The sequence below is a fragment of the Pleurodeles waltl genome, chromosome 10 (assembly GCF_031143425.1).
Source record: "Pleurodeles waltl isolate 20211129_DDA chromosome 10, aPleWal1.hap1.20221129, whole genome shotgun sequence".
In the NCBI taxonomy this organism is placed as follows: Eukaryota; Metazoa; Chordata; class Amphibia; order Caudata; family Salamandridae; genus Pleurodeles; species Pleurodeles waltl.
The window spans coordinates 906120387-906142202 of NC_090449.1; the positions used below are offsets into that span (position 1 = coordinate 906120387).

Sequence of the window (21816 nt, forward strand, 5' to 3'; positions counted from 1 at the left end):
ATCACACAAAGACACATTTCTAGACATAGGCGGTCATTCTGACCCTGGCGGTAAAAACCGCCAGGGCCGTGGTCCGCGGGAGCACCGCCAACAGGCTGGCGGTGCTCCTTAGGGCATTCTGACTGCGGAGGTACAGCCGTGGCCAGAAACGGAAAGTCGGCAGTCTCCCGCCAGCTTTCCGCTGCCCAGGGCAATCCTCCATGGCGGCGCAGCTTGCTGCGCTGCCATGGGGATTCCGACCCCCATACCGCCATCCTGTTCCTGGCGGTTTCGGCCGCCAGGAACAGGATGGCGGTATGGGGTGTCGTGGGGCCCCCGTATGGCATGGGCACTGCAGGGGCCCCCGTAAGAGGGCCCCACTTAGAATTTCAGTGTCTGCTTAGCAGACACTGAAATTCGCGACGGGTGCTACTGCACCCGTCGCACCCCTTCCACTCCGCCGGCTCCATTCGGAGCCGGCTTCCTCGTGGAAGGGTGTTTCCCGCTGGGCTGGCGGGCGGCCTTTTGGCGGTCGCCCGCCAGCCCAGTGGGAAACCCAGAGGTACGGTCTTCTGGCGGTTCCCGCTTGGCGGGCGGCGGATCACTCCCATAATCTTTAATTTTCTTACAACATACTCAAACATATGCCTCCTTGGTGACCTCAACATATGGTTTGACAAACATAATATGCATCACCCCAGAACCATCCTCATTAGCCCACACACACAACCAACAGGTCATTCCCAATCCCACACACACTAGAGGAAACACATTAGATGCTATTTTCTTCAACCCAGATCTAGTCACATTCCAAAGATGTACTCCAGTCACCCGATGGGACCACTACCTTCTCGCCTTCCAACACAAGGCACCACAACTCTCACTAGCTAAAATCATCTTACCTGCAACTACATTATCAACCTTGGAACATGCTGAACTTAGAGGAACTAAGAAAGTTACTTAACTGCAACACAGATCTAGTTACAATAAATTTAGTGCAAACACTCTATGGATGGCCCACGAAGCATTTGTTCACCTAATTTCTCTGAAAACATCAATGCATGACATGCAAGACTGAAAAAGATCAAAAAACAGGTTGCTAAGATTCTACACAACTGGTTGAAACCAAACAAACCTCAAGACTAGATGACGCTACGGTCATAACAGAATATACAAGTCAACAATCAAAAAAGTTAAAAACTATTCTTTTCTAGCCAAATCTATACTGCAATGAATATCAATATGGAATTTTATACAATATCCACAGAATTCTATAAGCCAAAATGCACAGAACCTACCAATCCCATTTCTTAAGATTTTTGTTAGAAAAAAACTAATTGTTCCGCACCAAAAGAAAACATGTTGGATTCTTACTTAACAAACCAAAAACAACAGCCTCAATCCATTTGCAAACAAAATCTTTCAAGAAAAATAACTCATGCACTGCTTCAAAGAACTGTCACTAGTTGAATTTCTGGACCTTGTCAAAGCGAGCAAGCCAGCTGGCTGCCTCTCTGGCACTTGTCCACCTCAAATTGTCAAAAACCTTCTTTTGACACCTTCACTGGCTTTCTCAGTCAGAACACTCATAAATAACTTCTTAATGACAGGCGTTTTCCCAGAAAACTTAGAAAATACATATATGTGCTCAATATTTTTTTTCAAACGAAACTGAACAATCACAACCCCAAAAACTACAGACCTATAGCAAATGAACCATTCTTGGGCAAACCTAAAGAAAATGCAGCCTGCTCCCAAATGTCACAATTTGATTGAGGACAATTCCCTACTTTCTGACTTCCAAACTGGATTCCAGCCAGGAAGAGGCACTGAATTGGCCCTTATCTGAATCTAAGATGATGTTAAAAGTACAGGAGACTACAACAGCGTTGCTTCTTCTATTGGAACTTTCAGCAGCCTTTGATACAGTGAATCATGACACATTAATCCAAAGACTCAAGGAAGCGGAAATAGAAGGCATAGCTCTCACTTGGATCACGTCATACCTGCACACTTGTTCAGCATCTGCATTAAATAATTACTGGATCTGACCACTGGTTTTGCCTTCAACTGCTATAAATATGCTGATGACACTCAGGCCCTCATTTGGAACATGGCGGTTCGGCCCGCCATGCCGGCAGTGGCGGCTGAAGCCGCCAGCCGGCATGGCGGGTTGAACCGCCATATAATGGAGATGGTGACGGCCACCAGCGACAACCGTCACCCATCGCCAGACTCCCGCCGTCAGGCAGCCTGGCGGCGGGTTGATACACCATCTGCCAGGGTAGCTGCGCTACCCTGCGGATTATGTTTCATTTTCTGCCAGACTTTTCCTGGTGGGATATCCCGCCAGGAAAAGGCTGGTGGAGAGGGTGCCCCGGGGCACCCCTGGGTGCCCCTGCACTGCCCATGCCCTTTGTATGGGCAGTGCAGGGGCCCACTGTGCAGAGCCCCGTCACGCAGGTCACTGGACTAACAATTTAAAGAGGTAAGAAACCTCAGAATTACCATGGACACCAAGCTGTAATTGAATGCCTAAGTGGATATTGCAGTCAAACCAAATTAAATGTTCTTACAATGAGAACATTACAAAGCATCTTCCTGTATCTAGAATTTCCCCATGAGGTCCAAGCAACAATATCTTATCAAAACTAGATTATGCTAATGGTCACCTATTAAAATGATTATAGTGGATTCAGAAAGCTGCTGCTTCTAGACAACACTTATATGTAAAGCCAAAAGCATACATATCCCTTTCCCTGGGGGTCCCAATCTGGTTACCAGTTGTTAGAAGATCCACCTCCAAACTGTTCTGTATCACCTACAAATCAATATATGGCAGAGTACCCCTTTCATAAAACAGAAAATCACCAAATACATGCAACAGAGAAACCTGTGCTCTAGAATGGCACCACACCTCAAAATTTCATGTTATAATGAATATGGTATAATGAAACAATCATAGGAGGAATATCTCTCACTCTTCAAGCAGCTAAACTATGGAATGTGTTACCCATAAACATAAACTTCACTAACAGCCATGCCAGCTTCAGTAAATTTGTCAAGAGCTGACTCTTCACTACACCACCACAATACTAACAACACAACAGTATAAGACAGCTCTGCTGTATGTATGTGTGTGTGTGCATATGTACATATCTATGTATATATGTGTGTGTGTACATGTGTGTGCAATATGGATACATGTTAACACCCCTGCACACATATATAGATAATTATCTACAGAGAGATAATTAAGGGTATCTCTGCTCATATTCTCACATGGGGTATATGGGTCTATACCTCTTATATCTGTCAGTATTTGTGAACACATGCATATATATGCATGTATGTTACATATTCATGTATCATTTTTTAAGTCTAAATATATTTCGAACACATATCAACTACTCCATATATAAGAAGACATTCATGTTTATACATTTACATCCTTCAGCATCTCATTGTATATAGAAATATATATCCTGATGAGTTTCTGCATATGGGTTTCATCTGTTTTCTTGGCTAATACATATAAATCAGAGTAGAGTGAGTAAGTATGATTTAAGGGAAAAGTGTACACCCATACAGTTTGACATTTAATAAATGCATACATAAATAAAAATGACCATAAAAAAAAAAATCTTTAAAGTCTATGTATATGTACAACATACATGGGTATGTCTGAACATACGTCCATTATTACAATCATGTGCACATGGACTGGATGCAGATACATAGGGATTTATTACTTGTTCATCAATATTAATTAGAGTAATGCTTATATGTGTGTAGGGAATATGTATATTACTAGACACATAGCTAGATCTTGATAATTACATATAAATGTTGCAGAGATATTAACAGTGATGCCATTGAAGATATCTGTACACATGTATGAATGCATTTTTATTTTGGTTATAGCAAAAAGATAAAAAGCTTTCTATATATGACTATACATTAATATATTTTGAAACACATATAAATGTATTTGACAGTACATAATAAATGCATTATTTACATATTCTATAAGTGGAGAGTGTGTATGTGGCTTGATGCCACATATATGTAATAGTATGTACATTTTATTCTGCCACAAGTATTACAATATATTAAGACGTAGAAAAGGGACTACATCTGCCTTTCTCCCACCCTTTCTCTGTATTTCCCTCTTTTTCTCTCTCGCTCTCTTTTTCTCTCTCTATAAGTATATATATAAAGCCAAATGTTAAAGGAATGTTATAGGTAAAAACATCAGTTAAAACATACCATTTTAATCATTTGTAAACAAACAATACCCCAGAAATTCACCAGTTATATTTATCTCAAGTAACTGTAGATCATGCCCTAAAGTAGCTATAACTTGCAGACCTCCATACACAGTGTTGTCATCAATTATGTCAAGGGGCACATGTTATAGTACTTTAGGGTATGAGTTACAGTTACTTGACATAATTCTAACTTGTAAATTTCAGTGTTTTTCCATTTAAAACACTATGGGCCTCATTACGACCCTGGAGGCCGGCGGTTCACTGGTGGTAACACCGCCAACAGGCTGGCGGTGTACAGCCGGTGTATTATGACCATGGCACATTAGCTACGGCCATACCGCCGGCCCCTCCACTTGACCGCTAGGCTTCCGCCAGGCGGTCATAATAGGGATTATGAGTCCACAACCAAAATGAGCAACAGGTGCTGCTGCACCTGCTGCACATCAACATTGCCGCCGGCTCTATTATGAGCCAGCTGCAATGTTGATGTGACATTTCTGCTGGGCCAGTGGACAGAAACGCTGTTTCCGTCCGCTGGCCCAGCAGAAATGTCAAAATAGGGAGCAACAATTACTGTCAGCACTGGCGGTATAGTGGCGCCAGCGGCTTCAGCAGTCTTTCTGTAAGACCGCCGAAGTTGAAATGAGAGCTTATGTTTTTACAGAAATTCTCACCCAACTATAATGTCCTTTTAAGCTTTGTTTTTTTTGAATTTTTACGTTTTTGGTTTAAAGCAAAGAAATATATTTTTACCATATGCAACTACAACTTCTTTTTCACCTCTGTTTTTTTCAGTGAATTTCTAATGTTTTTTCAACATAAATTAATATTTTATTATCATACGAAACACCAACACTTACGGGCAGCAAACACCATGCTGAGCATGGCCTTCAGCCATGAGTGGAGTGGGGTTGGCCACAGGACTTGTCAGCAGCCAAGGTTCTCATCCAATCCACTGCGGGCAGCCAACTCCACACCACACATGGCCTTTGACCTTTCCTGAAATGGGGTTGGCCTCAGGGCCTAGCTTCATGCTGGCAATGCGTCCAACCCAGTCCTCACAGACAACTTCAAGCCATTCACAGCTTTAGTCATGCCTGGTGTTGGGTTGGCAGCAGACCAGGCCCTATGCCTAAATCCCACTGATCCCCAACCCCTCCTCAGTGCCTGAGCCATGGCAGGGTCAGCAGGGGCTTTAGCACAGAGCCTGGATGTAACTTTAGGTAAGACAGACAAACTGGCTTCATCAAAGGATCAGCACACCAAAATATATTGAAAAGGGGCCCTATTGGCTTTATGTAGGAATAAGGATGCATTGCCTTTGTTAAGAAATTACCCATAATTGCAACGAAATGCACATTTCAATAATTCACACATTGGAATGTTTAATAAAAGTGACTACAGGTATACATTTTAACAAAGTTTTATTTAAAACAACAATGTCTTTGAGTCTTTTAAACAATTTTCAAGCTGCATAGCGAAACCATTGAACCAGTTACTAAGGGCCTGCACGCTTCAGCTGAACAGCATGGAGCTCCAGTCAGGAGTGCTTTAGAAAATATGGTAAGCTTTGCTGTGGTTATGGATTTAATGACCTTGGCGACCTACTGGGGGTCTGTAGCAATCCAGGAAGCCCCCACAACACTGAAAGAAATGCTTGTTGGTACCCCACTTCTACTAGGAGCACCCCCAAGCTGGACAAAATATGTATTCAATTCTGTTGTAATGCATTATGGTGTGCTCCTTGGAAGGAGCAGCTAATAATAAAAGAGTGGCTCCCGCTGCCTATTTAATTTCCATATTTGTTATTACTTTTTTGGGTGTCCTAGTTCCACCTGGAACACCCATCTCCTTAATTTGTGTTGAGAGTCACTGGGGAGCCCCAGGGTCCTGTGACCCCAATGTCTGCCTTGCCAGCACCCGTCTGGCTGCCAGTGGGAACCAGACATTTTGTTACATTTACATTTGTGGGAAGGGGCACATTTGGGCCACCTCCCCAAGCCTTTCCAGGCCTCAGAGACTTTGCCTGGGGGCTCTCTCCATATTTTATACTGAGGTGGGATGGCGGCACCCCTTCCTGAGCCTTTACAGGCCTCAGGGATGCTATACCTGGGGTAGAATTTATTTTTAAGGGGAGCGGGTGTGCTGCCCTTCCCCCAAACCAATACTGGCTCCAGAGACCCCATCCCCTGGGTCATTAGGAGGGTCCCCCCAGTGCCCCCATACACACACTGTTCAGGGTCATGGGGAGATCCCTAGGGCCCCCACAGCCCTGCTGGCTCCCTGCATCCTGGGTGCAGTGGGAGCCAGTATCGCTTCTGCCCAATGATAGCAGGTGTTTATACATGCTCCCACCAGACAAGAGCAATCTGTGTTTCTCTGCCCAAAAGAGCACAGACAAATGTCTGTTCTCACCTGGGGGAGCATTTTTGCTCATGTTTCCCTACCTTGTAATGTATTAGGCATCACAGGGGATGGAGTCCCCAAGACACATAAAGAGTTGAGGAGTGCCCTCCTCCTCTTCCGATTGATATTGCCTCTAGGGGATGGGGTCCCCAGAGCCTCCCAGAGACTCTGGGAGGGGAGCTACATGCGCCCCCTAAATAATGTTTTGTGCAGCCTGCAGTCCCTGGCCCACCAAGAGTCCATGGTGGGGAGGGCTATTCTACTAGTGGAGCAACATTTCTTTTTATTTTGCCACAGATTTACAGATCCTTTGTGAATTTGTGACAGGTGTAAAGAAAAACACTTTTGGGATCCCCTACCAGGCCTAGATAGTCAGTGTATCCCTATCCTGCCATCTAATGTTTTTTTACCCTTTTTCTAGGACTCAGGACTGAGTCCTGAGTCCTAAGATGGCGGCTTCACATTCTTGTTGACGTGGTGGCTGCCAATCGGATCACAACTTTAGACTTTTCAGCCTTGGGACCCTCTGAGATGTGAACTTTGCTAAGCTTTTCAGCCATAGTTGCTCAAAAAACCTGAAGAGATTTGCACCAAATCACATTTTTGAAGTATCACTGTTCAATTTTCCCATGTAAACATTAATGGGGAGAACTTGTTTGGGAACTCCCGTTTTTCTTTTTGCTTGGTCCCTGCTTTGCAGATCGTCCCAAAACTTTCCAGGAAGGAATTGAGGTGGATGAGACCCTATTTGTGGAAAGTGTTGTGAAGATTTGCCAAATTGTGCCAAAGTTATTAGGAAAACAAAAAATGCTTTTCCTATGGAAAAGCAGGCCTAACTATAACTACTTTGCCATGCACAGTTATTTACTCCACGTATTAGATCACTGATGATATCTTGTATGGCATCTTTCCTATTATCACTGCAACATTTGCAAGCAAATTATTGATAAGAAAACTGCAAGGGCAGAGTTATAGTTACCTTAGGGCGCGCGTTACAGTTACTTAAAAGAACTCTAACTATAACTGCTGAATTTCTATGGTTTTGTATGAGTAAATTCCCTGTAACCAGAAGATATCTTCACTCTACGTGTACACCTCACCAATGCAATGCTACGGCTTTAGATATATACGAACTAACTGTCAGAAAGTGAGAGACATTGTTAATTATAGTAAACCTGTATCAATCAGGACCACAGGGAAGGTCTGCCGGTTTAGCATTAGATTCGGGTATACTTTCTCCAGCGCTTAGATAACTTAGTGTAAAATATATACTGCTAAGGTGTTAAACACTGACCTTTTCTAAATAATGTTAACGCATGCACATCTTTATGTCATTTGGCTGTAAAGCGGCTGTAAAGCAAATTGTTGCTATAGCAAGCTGAATAACTTGGAAAACTAACTATGAAGAGCCTTATCTCTCTAATAATAATGAGATGTGAGTGTAGTGTGGTTCAGCTTCTGTTAGGTCGAACGAATTAGCATAAAATTCACGCTTGAGTAATTTGCAATGGTAAATTTGAATGTGCAATTATATATTAGTAGATTGCTAATGACTCACCTTAATCTTAGGTACCGAGTGATATTGTAAGTGCGTCTGATATGATTGGATAATTAAACTTAATTTGTGCTTGCTTTTCTAAATGAATGTGTACGCTGTGAAGAATTAGAAATCTAATCATGTCCTCTTGTTCACTTACGGGAAGTTATCATTTTGCCTTTTCCATGTTTTCTTTCATGTGCAGTGAACACTATTAACAAGCGAAGGCCTGCAAATAATGAATTTTCCTTGTAATAGTTTGCAGCATGTTTGTGAGTGTTTTATTTATATGTATAAACCAAATGTACTCAATTTCTATGTAAAACAAGGATTCATCTTCTAAATTATGTAAATACCATACACTGGACATTATGAAAAAAATTATATTTTATCATGGCTTTTAGCGAGAAACAGAACATTTGTCAAAGGGCCCCGTGAACGTCTTATTGGTTAAAAAAACAGTAGCCACTCACTGCAATGAAAAAACTGTATTTCTCAAATTTGGTTCTCCGGTTCACCTTTCTTCCTACCACCCACAGCCAAACAAACACTTTGCGCATACCTACAAACGGGGTAATCTCTGATGCAGAGGAAAGTATTCAACTCTCACCTCCTTTGAAGACGGAGCAACAGTTTCTCCCCAGTGACAACCGGAAATTATTTCGATTTTGCTCAAATCTGCAAACAAACGAAAAAACAATTAACAGGTGGAAACATGTAATTTGTGAAATGCATAAAGAGAATCCCATGAATACACCTTACTGTAGGATTTATGGCGAACCTAGAAGTGAAAGAATGTATCACAAGCATGTTTCCATCCACCAAACTATTTATCAAATGCACTCTATCACACACTGGTGAGTATTGCGCTTTACAAATGCCTGATTGATTGATTGACTTAAGTCGAGACCAGTGTTCTCTTCTTTCCTACCACAACCTAAAAGTTAGGATCACCTGGTGAGGATCTAAATGACATTGTGGGCCATGGTTAAAGAATATGGGAAACAGATTCCTGAAATGTGATGTTTGTTAAGCATGTTGATGTTGCCACAATACTAAGGAATATAAAACTTTTGAAGGATGGAAAATTAGGATAAAAGAAAGAATAACATGCAGTACTGAGTTTGCCGTTTATGTGTGAAACAGTATATTGAAAGCAATATCAAACAAGCATTTGCAATCCAACAGGTCTCGCATTTCTCCGAGTTAGAGCTGTTAGCAGTCGTAAACTCCCAACCGGACTTTTCTTGCCACATTAAACCTATTGGCAAAAGTGCAATTATCTACGTAACAGGCAAAAGTGCAGTTAATTATGTAACAGGGTCGATGTCGTGCAAAGCACTCAACTTCTGCCAAGCGAGATCGCGCTGCGAAAAAAGATAAAAAGTAGTCCACAAACAGGACGGAAAACAGCGAGCCTCGCATGTTTTCAGTACTTGGTCGCTGCGCTCGAGGAGGGCTAACTACCGGAAAAGGCATGACGTATGCATGCCTTCCACTAATGAAAGCAAGCAGATTTTGAAAGGCATGCCCATGAACCAATGAAAGACACTGACGTGACATGGGCGGGGCACCGAGCCGTTTTCTAACTACTGATGAGCCTCGCAAGAGAAACGCATGCGCAAGCACATGCGACGCAGGCTCGACCCTAACAATGGTGTTCCATGTGGGTTGGGGCATTGGGTCTCTGACAGTGAGTGCATGTCCGACTTCCCAAAGCGAGCCTGTGCAGGTGCGATTAAGAGCAGCAGGCTCCGGGCGGTGGGCTTGGTGTGCAGAAGAGAGCTGAAACTGCAGCTTTCCTGCCAACGGTCATACCACCCTGAATTCGCCCGATCTTGGAAACTAAGCAGGGTCGGGACTGGTTAGTACTTGAATGGGAGAATGCCTGGGAATACCAGGTGCTCTAGGCATTTTGCCTCTCGCAGACACTAGGTGCTGCACGTCTTAGCTCAATTACACAGCTTTCTCGCTAATTTAATTTTCCACTTTTTATTTCCTGCACTGTTTTTTTTCCTGTCTTAAAAAAAAGAAATAAAAAAGAACAGCAATAACACTAAAATACACACTTTCCAAAGGAAAATTTACAATTATTCTGCACTTTACACTTGGCCCAAACTGAAGAAAACATTTGCTCCACGACGGGCAAAGGAATCCCTAGCTAAGGCTTTACTTTCTCACGGTAAGCACATGTGTGAGGCCTTAAGACCAGATCTCACTTCTTGTGATGTCATGTCTGTCAGGTCATGGGTTGTGATGCCACTACCTGTGATTCCAGGTGCGTTTTCACACGCCGTGGTGTCATGTGATGTTACTTGCATAGTGTCTAACTTGTTCAGTCCTCCCACCTATTTTCCTTAAGACTTGTGCCATGAATAAGCCTTAGCCCCCCAAAAATAGTGCTTGAGCCCACTATTGACAACCAAATGGAAAAAATCAGCACAGTGTGTCAGAAATGTGATAAAAGGACGAGGATGTATTCGGTGTGGAAGAATGAAATGAGTTGCAGACACTAGTGTAACAGAGTCCAAAAGCAGAGCATTCCAGAAACAGGGAATAAAAAGAGGAAAGGTGCGTACAATTTGAGTTGTTGTAAAAGCATTCCAAAGCATTTTCCAGCATTTCATGGCACTGTAACAGGTGTCATTAACTGAACGATCCATTTATCGACCACAGAAAGAATGGGTGAGCAGGGCGTGTGCAGAATAAAACCTGTTCAACATAGGAAAACATCCCAGCAGAGAGCACATTACTCTGTTGCGTCCAAAGCATTAAACTACAGACCTCTGTCTCTTTCAGTTTCACCACCGACCCCAACGACACAGCCCTCAGCCTCACGAACTGGATCTCCAACTGCGCAGACAACCTTGCTCCCCTCAAACGCACGCATCGACAGGCCAACACCAAAAGACCTCTCTGGTTCTCTGACACCCTCAAAGAATCAAAGAAAATGTGTCGCGCCCTCGAGAAGGCCTGGCGCTAGGACCACACCGCTGACAACATGACCGCCCTCAAGAACGCTACCCGCGAACACCACCACCTGATCCGCGCTGCCAAAAGGAACTTTTTCACCGACAGACTGGACAAAAACAGCCACAACAGCAGAGAACTTTTTAGCATCATCAAGGAGTTCTCCAACCCCAACGCCAACGCCGTCACGCCGTCACAGGATTTGTGCGAATCCCTCGCCACCTTCTTCCATCGCAAGATCAGCGACCTCCACGACAGCTTCGGACACCAGATCCAACCAAGCATCACCGAACCCGCACCCCAGGCCATCGCCCTCAACGACTGGACCCACATCAACACTGAAGAAACTAAATCCATCATGAACTCTATCCACTCCGGCGCCCCTTTGGACCCCTGCCCTCACTTCATCTTTAATAAAGCCGACGACATCATCGCCCGCACCTCCAGACCGTCATCAACTCTTCTTTTTCTTCTGCTACCTTCCCCGAATGCTGGAAACACGCCGAAGTCAACGCCCTACTAAAGAAACCTACGGCTGACCCAAGCGACCTGAAAAACTTCCGCCCCATCTCTCTCCTGCCCTTCCCAGCCAAGGTAATAGAGAAGACCGTCAACAAACAGCTGACCACCTTCCTGGAAAACAACAACCTGCTCGACCCTTCACAAACCGGAACCAACCACAGCACAGAAACCGCCCTCATCTCAGTCACAGACGACATCAGAACCCTGATGGACAACGGTGAAACAGTCGCCCTCATCCTCCTCGACCTCTCGGCTGCTTTCGACACCATCTGTCACCGCACCCTAATCACCCGCCTCCTCTCCACCGGGATCCAAGGCCAGGCCCTGGACTGGATCGCCTCCTTCCTCTCAAACCGTTCCCAAAGAGTTTACCTCCCACCGTTTCGCTCAGACCCCACCGAGATCATCTGCGGCGTACCTCAAGGCTCATCGCTCAGCCCGACACTCTTCAATGTCTACATGAGCCCCCTCGCCGACATTGTACGCAAGCACGACATCATCATCACCTCCTACGCCGACGACACCCAACTTATACTCTCCCTCACCAAGGACCCCGCCAGCGCCAAAACCAACCTACAAGAGGGTATGAAGGACGTCGCAGATTGGATGAGACTCAGCAGCCTAAAGCTGAACTCTGACAACACGGAAGTCCTCATCCTCGGCAACACCCCTTCCGCTTGGGACGACTCCTGGTGGCCCACGGCCCTCGGCACCACACCGACCCCCGCAGACCACGCCCGCAACCTAGGCTTCATCTTGGACCCTCTTCTCACCATGACCAAGCAAGTCAACGCCGTGTCCTCCGCCTGCTTCCTCACCCTCCGCATGCTCCGCAAGATCTTCGGCTGGATCCCCGCCGACACTAGAAAAACCATGACCCACACCCTCGTCACAAGCCACCTGGACTACGGCAACACCCTCTACGCTGGGACCACAGCCAAACTCCAAAAACGCCTGCAACGCATTCAAAACGCCTCGGCCCGCCTCATCCTCGACGTACCCCGCAACAGCCACATCTCCGCACACCTGAGACACCTCATTGGCTCCCAGTCAGCAAAAGAATCACCTTTCGACTTCTCACCCACGCACACAAAGCCCTCCACAACAAGGGGCCGGAATACCTCAACCGACGCCTCAGCTTCTACGTCCCCACCCGCCTCCTCCGTTCCTCTGGCCTCGCGCTCGCTGCCGTCCCTCGCATCCGCCGCTCCACGGCAGGTGGGAGGTCTTTCTCCTTCCTGGCAGCCAAGACCTGGAACTCCCTCCCCACCAACCTCAGGACCACCCAGGACCACTCCGCATTCCGGAGACTCCTAAAAACCTGGCTTTTCGAGCAGCAGTAACCCCCCCCCCTTTTTCCCCTAGCGCCTTGAGACCCGCACGGGTGAGTAGCGTGCTTTATAAATGTTAATGATTTGATTTGATTTGATTTGTATTGTAAGAAGGGGCATTATTTTGCATGTTTTTTGAGAAAGGATTCCATGATGAAAGATCTGATTTTTCAAACAACTCCTAAATACTTTCTGTGGGACCCTGGTTTGACAAAAGTAAAGAAAACACTGGCCACCCTCTGCCTGTAAGGCATGGCAAATATGTTGCAGATGGCACTTACAGAGTGACAGAGCCTCTCCATTGAGTGAAAAAAGTGCGAGAAGAGGTAGGTCATTGGCTTGCCTTCCCGTTTATTTCTGGATTTGTTAAGGTCGTGTAGAAGAGATATTTCTCCCGACCAGAGTGAATGGAGGTGTCGCCACTCAGTGGGATAACGAAGAGGGAACTCCTGCATAGCAGCAACTAATCGTCCTTGGGAGGGGAGAATGAATGCTGCTGTTTAGAAACAGCGTCTCCCCTGGTGACTCCTCCTTTTCATGCCCTAAGGAAGGGTCCAAGGAGGCGCAGCACATGCTGTGACAGGTCCGGGTTGTCCATTGTAATTGAGTGTGTGAGAGGGGACGTCTGATAGTCGTGCTAGGTTGGGGAGGGGCTGCTGCAGCGTGTGAAGATGACAGAATAGGATGTAACTAGAGCATTTTAAATAGAGGAGTTAAGGAGCATTTTCAATGCAACGGGTCACGCATTTGCTCGAGTTAGAGCTATTACCATTGTAAACTCCTAACTGGACATTTCTTGCCACACAAATGAAAAGAAAAAAAAAACGCAGCGCAATCGCGCTTGGGTTTACATAGCGCGATTGGGCTGTGTTTTTTTTCATTTGTGTGGCAAGAAAAGTCCGGTTAGGAGTTTACAAAGCTGGGGGTGGGGTGGGGGTGTCATGGCAAAGGGAGATTCATTGAACTGGAAGATGCCGAAACTGAACACGAGCAGCTGAGATCAGCGACGGGCACCGAATGAGCAGGAAACAAAAAAAAAATGACAAGTATTTGGAATGCAATGCTCTCATGTTTGCTCGAGTTAGAGCTCCTAGTGTTGTAAATTACTGAGTGGACTTTTCTTGCCACACAGACTGAAAATAAAGAGAGCAAGGGGGAGCTGGCCCTGGAAAGGCCCCCCTCTGCTGTTGGTTTATGTTTACAGAGGGAGCAGGTGGGGAGGAGGGACTGAACAAGCACCCACACTGTTGAGGTGAAACAGGCAAATGCCCCAAAAAAGTCCCTTACAGAAGAGATAAACAGGACATAGTGCAATTACACAGTACTTTGTGCTGCTCCTAAAGTGAAAAAAGGCAGGACAAAGAGGCAAAACTGACCACTAGCAAGCAAGGATGTTTGAAGGACACTGCATCTAACAAATCAAAATGCTGGAACTCCCTCTATTGTATACTTTAGTATATATATTATATATATATATTATACAGCAGGCCGAACGCTAACGCTCGACCTAAAAACGGAAAGTAAGGATTTTACAACACATATTATTGATAAAAAGAAAACTGTGATAGAACTACCCAATGGCCAATCATTTCATGGAGACCCACCAAGGCTTGTTGGAGGGCTTTAAATACTATGACATCGCACATATAAGAATACACCCAGGGTGGGTGGTAGAGAGCGGAAATTAAGACAGGAATCTAGACTTACTCTGATGATAGGAACAGAAGCTTGAACACAAGTTCCACGGGGACACAACAATAATGCAGAGCTACATGTCCATTTGTGAAGTGCATTTAACGTTTTGGGCATTTATATAGGGAAGCATCTGGAGATGTATTTCATGAATTGAATCATACATTATCAAATGAAGTCAATGAAAAATATATGTTTGAAAATAGATTTTAGTAGAAACAGTAGCTTTTCCTGATAGGATGATTGATTAACTGAAACTGTGAAATAATATTTAGTCTTTTACATGATTGGTTCATGAACATTATTATTAAGAGTAACATAGTTTATTAATTGTTATTGATCAATGTGTATCATGCATATTCATCATGATTGATAGTTATTTATAGTAACATGCCAATAGCCTTATCATATTACACTTTATCAAATGCACTTTGTCATAAATGCACTTCACCACCTTTGAAAATTGAGTCAATGAATGAAGCACTTAAATATATGTATGTATGTATGTATAGTGTATTTGTAAAGCGCATTCCGGCCCGAGGGCATCGAAGCGCTAACTGGGGTGAGGTTGTGCAATCTCTGCAAGAAAAAGAGTAAGGGTCCAGACTTATCATGGGAAAAGCCAGGTCTTAACCCGTTTCCTAAAAGTAAGGTAGTTGTGCTCTCTCCTAAGTTCCAGCGGGAGTGAGTTCCAAATCTTTGCAGCCGCAATAGTGGAGGCTTTGTCACCCCACTTCACCTTCTTGTCGCGGGGGACTTGAATTTGATGGGTGCTGGCAGAACGCAGTAATCTTTTAGGTCTATACCACTATAATTTGGCCATCAAATACTCAGGTCCGATCCCGTGGGTGGCTTTATGGGTAATACAGAGGGCTTTAAAAGAAATCCGTTGGGCCACCGGAAGCCAGTGTAGACTTTTAAGGCTCTCCTTAGCAGAAGCTGAACGTGGAAGATTCAATAATATTCTAGCAGCTGTGTTCTGCATCAGCTGCAGTTTGTTAAGATATCCTTTGTCCAGATTGAGCAAGAGAGCTTTACCGTAATCCAATCTGGACAGGACAAGGGCCAAAGTCGCAGTAGTTCTCCATTGTTTTAGAATACAGGGAAACATTTTCTTCAATTTCTTCAAAATCCACATGCAGGTTTTAACTGTCTGATTGACCTGGGGCTTAAAAGATAAGTGGTCGTCAAAAAGTAGTCCTAGATTCCTTGAGGTAGTATCCGGGGTAGGAGGGGTGCTGCACTCTTTAGGCCACCAGCTAGAAGACCACTGTTCCCTTCTTATCCCAAAGCAGAGAATCTCAGTTTTTTCGCAATTCAATTTTAACCAGTTGGCCTTCATCCAGCTGTTTACAGCTAACATACAAGCGTTAAAGCGAGCCGCGACTTCCTCCACAATTTTATTAATAGGAATGATAGGTTGTGCATCATCTGCGTAGGAGGTTTGAATGAAGCCAAACGAGCGTATTAATTCTGCCAAAGGGGCCACGTAAACATTGAATAGAGTAGGGCTGAGCGACGAGCCCTGCGGAACCCCACATTGCAAAAGATAAGCAGGGGATCTGAAATCTCCACTGCTTACCGTAGACCGCCTGTTGGTTAGAAAAGATTCAATGAGCTTAAGGGCTTGATCCCTGACACCTATGTGATGTAGAAGTTCTAACAAGATGTGGGGTGCAATGGTATCAAATGCTGCTGATATGTCCAACAAAACCAGAAAGACACCCTGTCCCTCATCTACCAGTCTGTGAATAGTATCTGATGAGGAAATGAGAGCAGATTCAGTACTGTGGGACTTCCGGAAACCATGTTGGGAGATATCTAAGCCCCCTGAATCTAGCAAGAAATTGACCAGTGCTTTATTAATGTATTTTTCAAAACATTTGGCAGGAAAAGGAAGCAAAGCTATTGGGCGTAAATTAGTTAAGTCATCATTCTTTCCAGTTTCCTTCTTTTTTATGGGGATAATAATAGTCTCTTTCCATGCAGTTGGGTATATGCTGGTAGTGAGGACCTCCTGAAAAATGGGGACTAACGCAGATGCCGTCAACTCTGGAACCAATTGAAGAATGGCAGGGGGTCAGGGATCTAACAGGGAACCTGATTTACATTCGTACAGCAGCTTACAAATTGCATCTTGAGAAGGAGTTTTCAACTTTAAGAGTGAACAAGGATTATCGAGGGTGATAGTGAGTGAAGCAGAGGGGAACAACGACGTAGCATCCATGGGCAAAGACTTCCCCTGAGCCTTGTCCGAAATAAAACTGGAGTAAATGTTTAAAATGTTGCTTTACATTTTTTTAGCTATTTTGTTGCAAAAGTCTTGAGAGTTCTCCAACTCAGGTGTACCTGGGAGAGTAGTAAGAAATGTAATAACTCTAAACAACTCTCTAGAGAAATTGGCCGCCTCTCTAATTCTTGAAGTGTAGTAATCTGATTAAGCCATAAAACAAGCCTCTTTGTAGTTATTTAAAGGAAATTTTAAATTAATTTTCTCGCTGGCACTAGGATTAAGTCTCCAGCGGCGCTCCTGCTGTCGATATTTCCTCTGAAGTGATTTAAGGTCCTTAGAGAACCATGGTTAGCTGGGTTTTTTCCCGATACGTGGAGCATAAGCCTTCAGAGGGGCTAATGAGTCAATAGCCAAAGTGATTCCCTAATTAAAACGAGCAAGCGGCGGCAAAGCGGACACATTTGGATCCTTCCAACTGTGTTTTAATGCCGTTCTCAAGGATTCAGCTTTAATGCTTTTCCATTGTCTTATCAATTTATTCGGGGGTTTGGGTATGATAAAAGGCTGTCTTTCAGTGAATTTAAAGGTCAGGAGCGAGTGGTCAGTCCAGTCTAACGGGGTAGTCGTGAGCTTTAGCTCCTCCTCAGGACGGGTGAAAATACCGTCGAGGATGTGGCCAGCTGTATAAGTAGCCGGACCCTCCTTTATGACCCAATCCAAAGAGGCCATAAGATTAAGGTATTCGGTGACCAGCAGATTACTCATATCATCAAAATGGATATTGAAACCCCCTAAAATAATGGCTTTCGGGGCCATAATAAGCGGTTCCAACAAATCAGTCAATTTCAGAAGGAACTTGGGAAGGGGACCAGGAGGACGGTAGGTTAAAAGACCCTTTGAGACTAAAGAGTGACCATAGGAAAGTTTAAAAAACATAGTTTCACATACATCTGAGGTGCAGCTCATGCCATTTCAGGTGCAGGTGAGGTCTGACCTACAAATAATAGCCAGTCCACCCCCTCTGCCCGTAGTCCTATCTACCCTATAGAAGGAGTAGCCTGCGGGGGAGGCCTCCATAAAATCCAGGTCCGAATCAAGCCTAGCCCAGGTTTCAGTTATAAAAAGGCAGTCTATGTTGAAGGTGGAAATAATTTCACTAATTTCAAATTTGTGCTTGGGAAGGGATCTAGCATTGATGAGGGCAAAGGTATCCCTTTTTACTAACGTCCCTTGTGCCCCCACGATTAGCATGATTCATCTTATTCCTTCCTTCACCCAGAACTCTATGCTCTTCAAATGTTGGTGGCATAGGCGGCGTCCAATTCCAATGCGCACATTTCCAGGAGGCAGAATTACAAGGCATAAGCGTATGGGGGCAAGAAATGCCATCCAAGCTACAGAGATCAGAGGAGGCATACATGCCTCTTTTAGATAAAGATGTAAAGTCCCAGGCCCTCTGGCCTGTTCTGGTGCGGAGGGGCGCAGACGGGCTTGCCTTTGGCGTGCCTTTGATGTGCCAGCGGCGCGCCCGCTGCACGCGTCCGCTGCGCGGCCGTGTTGCTGCTGCCATTTTATCCCCTCTTGCCAAACTAGACCGCTAACCAGCAGGAAGCGGCCAGAGACAGGAAGTGGGCTCTAACAGGCCCAAACTTCCTGAGAGGTCCGCAAAGTCAAAAGGACCCCCGGTCAAGAGGAAAAAAGCAGCCCCCATCAGCCCCCAAGAGAGAGCGCCCGTAAAAGGTAAAAGCGCTCGATTTGCAAAACAATCATCTGGTCATATTTAAAAAAAAAAAAACATGAACCATAAAAAGTAAGTCAGTGCCTAACAGCACTATAAAAGATATAAAAGCGCCGATTCAGAATTAACAATAAATTATTTAAGTTGCAGATGCAAATAGGTCCACAGAAACACGCGCTCACCTCAGTCTGCGCGGCCGTGTTGCTGCCACCATTTTATCCCCTCTTGCCAAACTAGACCGCTAACCAGCAGGAAGCGGCCGGAGACAGAAAGTGGGCTCTAACAGGCCCAAAGTTCCTGAGAGGTCCGCAAAGTAAAAAGGACCCCCGGTCAAGAGGAAAAAAGCAGCCCCCAACAGCCCCCAAGAGAGAGCGCCGGTAAAAGGTAAAATCGCTTGATTTAAAAAACAATCATCTGGTCGTATTTAAAAAAAGGAAACCATGAACCATAAAAAGTAAGTCAGTGCCTAACAGCACTATAAAAGCGATAAAAGCGCTGATTCAGAATTAACAATAAATTATTTAAGTTGCAGATGCAAATAGGTGCACAGAAACACGCGCTCACCTCAGTCTGCCCGGTCGTGTTGCTGCCACCATTTTATCCCCTCTTGCCAAACTAGACCGCTAACCAGCAGGAAGCGGCCGGAGACAGGAAGTGGGCTCTAACAGGCCCAAAGTTCCTGAGAGGTCCGCAAAGTAAAAAGGACCCCCGGTCAAGAGGAAAAAAGCAGCCCCCATCAGCCCCCAAGAGAGAGCGCCCGTAAAAGGTAAAAGCGCTCGATTTAAAAAACAATCATCTGGTCGTATTTAAAAAAAGGAAACCATGAACCATAAAAAGTAAGTCAGTGCCTAACAGCACTATAAAAGATATAAAAGCGCCGATTCAGAATAAACAATAAATTATTTAAGTTGCGGATGCAAATAGGTGCACAGAAACACGCTCTCACCTCAGTCTGCCCGGCCGTGTTGCTGCCACCATTTTATCCCCTCTTGCCAAACTAGACCGCTAACCAGCAGGAGGCGGCCGGAGACAGGAAGTGGACTCTAACAGGCCCAAACTTCCTGAGAGGTCCGCAAAGTAAAAAGGACCCCCGGTCAAGAGGAAAAAAGCAGCCCCCAACAGCCCCCAATAGAGAGCGCCGGTAAAAGGTAAAAGCGCTCGATTTAAAAAACAATCATCTGGTCGTATTTAAAAAAAAGAAACCATGAACCATAAAAAGTAAGTCAGTGCCTAACAGCACTATAAAAGAGATAAAAGCGCTGATTCAGAATTAACAATAAATTATTTAAGTTGCAGATGCAAATAGGTGCACAGAAACACGCGCTCACCTCAGTCTGCACGGCCATGTTGCTGCCACCATTTTATCCCCTCTTGCCAAACTAGACCGCTTACCAGCAGGAAGCGGCCAGAGACAGGAAGTGGGCTCTAACAGTCCCAAAGTTCCTGAGAGGTCCGCAAAGTAAAAAGGACCCCCGGTCAAGAGGAAAAAAGCAGCCCCCAACAGCCCCCAAGAGAGAGCGCCGGTAAAAGGTAATAGCGCTCGATTTAAAAAACAATCATCTGGTCGTATTTAAAAAAAGGAAACCATGAACCATAAAAAGTAAGTCAGTGCCTAACAGCACTATAAAAGAGATAAAAGCGTTGATTCAGAATTAACAATAAATTGTTTAAGTTGCAGATGCAAATAGGTGCACAGAAACACGCGCTTACCTCAGTCTGCGCGGCCGTGTTGCTGCCACCATTTTATCCCCTCTTGCCAAACTAGACCGCTAACCAGCAGGAAGCGGCCAGAGACAGGAAGTGGGCTCTAACAGTCCCAAACTTCCTGAGAGGTCCGCAAAGTAAAAAGGACCCCCGGTCAAGAGGAAAAAAGCAGCCCCCAACAGCCCCCAATAGAGAGCGCCGGTGAAAGGTAAAAGCGCTCGATTTAAAAAACAATCATCTGGTCGTATTTAAAAAAATAAACCATGAACCATAAAAAGTAAGTCAGTTCCTAACAGCACTATAAAAGAGATAAAAGCGCTGATTCAGAATTAACAATAAATTATTTAAGTTGCAGATGCAAATAGGTGCACAGAAACACGCGCTCACCTCAGTTGGGTTAGTGTTGCATACAGATATCATAGCATCTTAGAATGGTCCAATGAAATACGTTTTGATTCTTGATATTCTTAAAAGATTTTGTGAAATGCTTTCAGGAAATTAGTAAGTGGCCCATTTTTTTTAAACATGATGAATTGGGTAGAAAGTATAGAATTGTGAATAATGACTTCAAACCATAATCATAGCATGATGTGTGAAAATGGTGGTTGATATGTTCCATGTAGTATTGTAAGTTATGGGTCTAGTTGTTATTTGACTATTGACAGTGTAGAAGGACTATGATAGTATGTATAGGCCACATTGGAAGGCGTCATGCCAAAAGACATTGGCCTGTATTATATATACATATGTATGTATATATAAACATACATGTATTCACTGAAAAAACAAAGGTTACAGGGATGTTATAGTTAGGCTCAGATTTCACTCATGCAAAATCTCTGAAATTCTGCAGTTATACTTATAGTTATTTCAAGTAACTATAACTCACGCCCTATGGTAACTATAGCTCATGCCCTCACCATGCACTGCTAATTACCCCCGATACAACATCACTCATGCCAACTTTTATAATGTCAATAAAAATATCAACTAAATATTAGAAGTCAAATTATTGAAGAAAAAACTATGCATGGTGATGGCACGAGTTATAGCTACTTGAATAACTCTAACTTTAACTGCAAACTTTCAATGGTTTTGTATGAGTGAAATCTGAGCCCAACTTTTAAGCCCCTTTAACCTTTGTTTTTTTCAGTGAATTTCTAAGGTTTTTTAACCTGCAGCCAAGCACGGGTGGTGGTTGAATTAATGTATAGTAATGAACATTACTTTATGTTAAAAAACATAGAAATTCACTGAAAAAACAAAGGTTACACAGATGTTATAGTTAGGAAATAGAATGTAAAATAACCTTAGAAATTTGTGGCCTAAGCTAACTATAATTCGCGCCTCCGCCATGCACAATTTGTTTCAATAATTTGACTTTCAATGATTCATTATATTTTTATTGATGTTATAAAAGTTGTAATAAGTTA

At 44.1% G+C, this 21816-nt stretch overlaps 1 protein-coding gene across 2 annotated transcripts in view; it reads right to left on the reverse strand.

Annotated features, from left to right (window-relative positions):
* CALCR (calcitonin receptor) overlaps positions 1–21816 on the reverse strand; it is a 2320029-nt gene that overhangs the window by 2002802 nt on the left and 295411 nt on the right. For both annotated transcript variants that reach the window (XM_069211663.1, XM_069211664.1), the window contains exon 2: positions 8804–8871. The gene's annotated coding sequence lies outside the window, so the exon portion shown is untranslated. The remainder of the gene's footprint in view (positions 1–8803; positions 8872–21816) is intronic.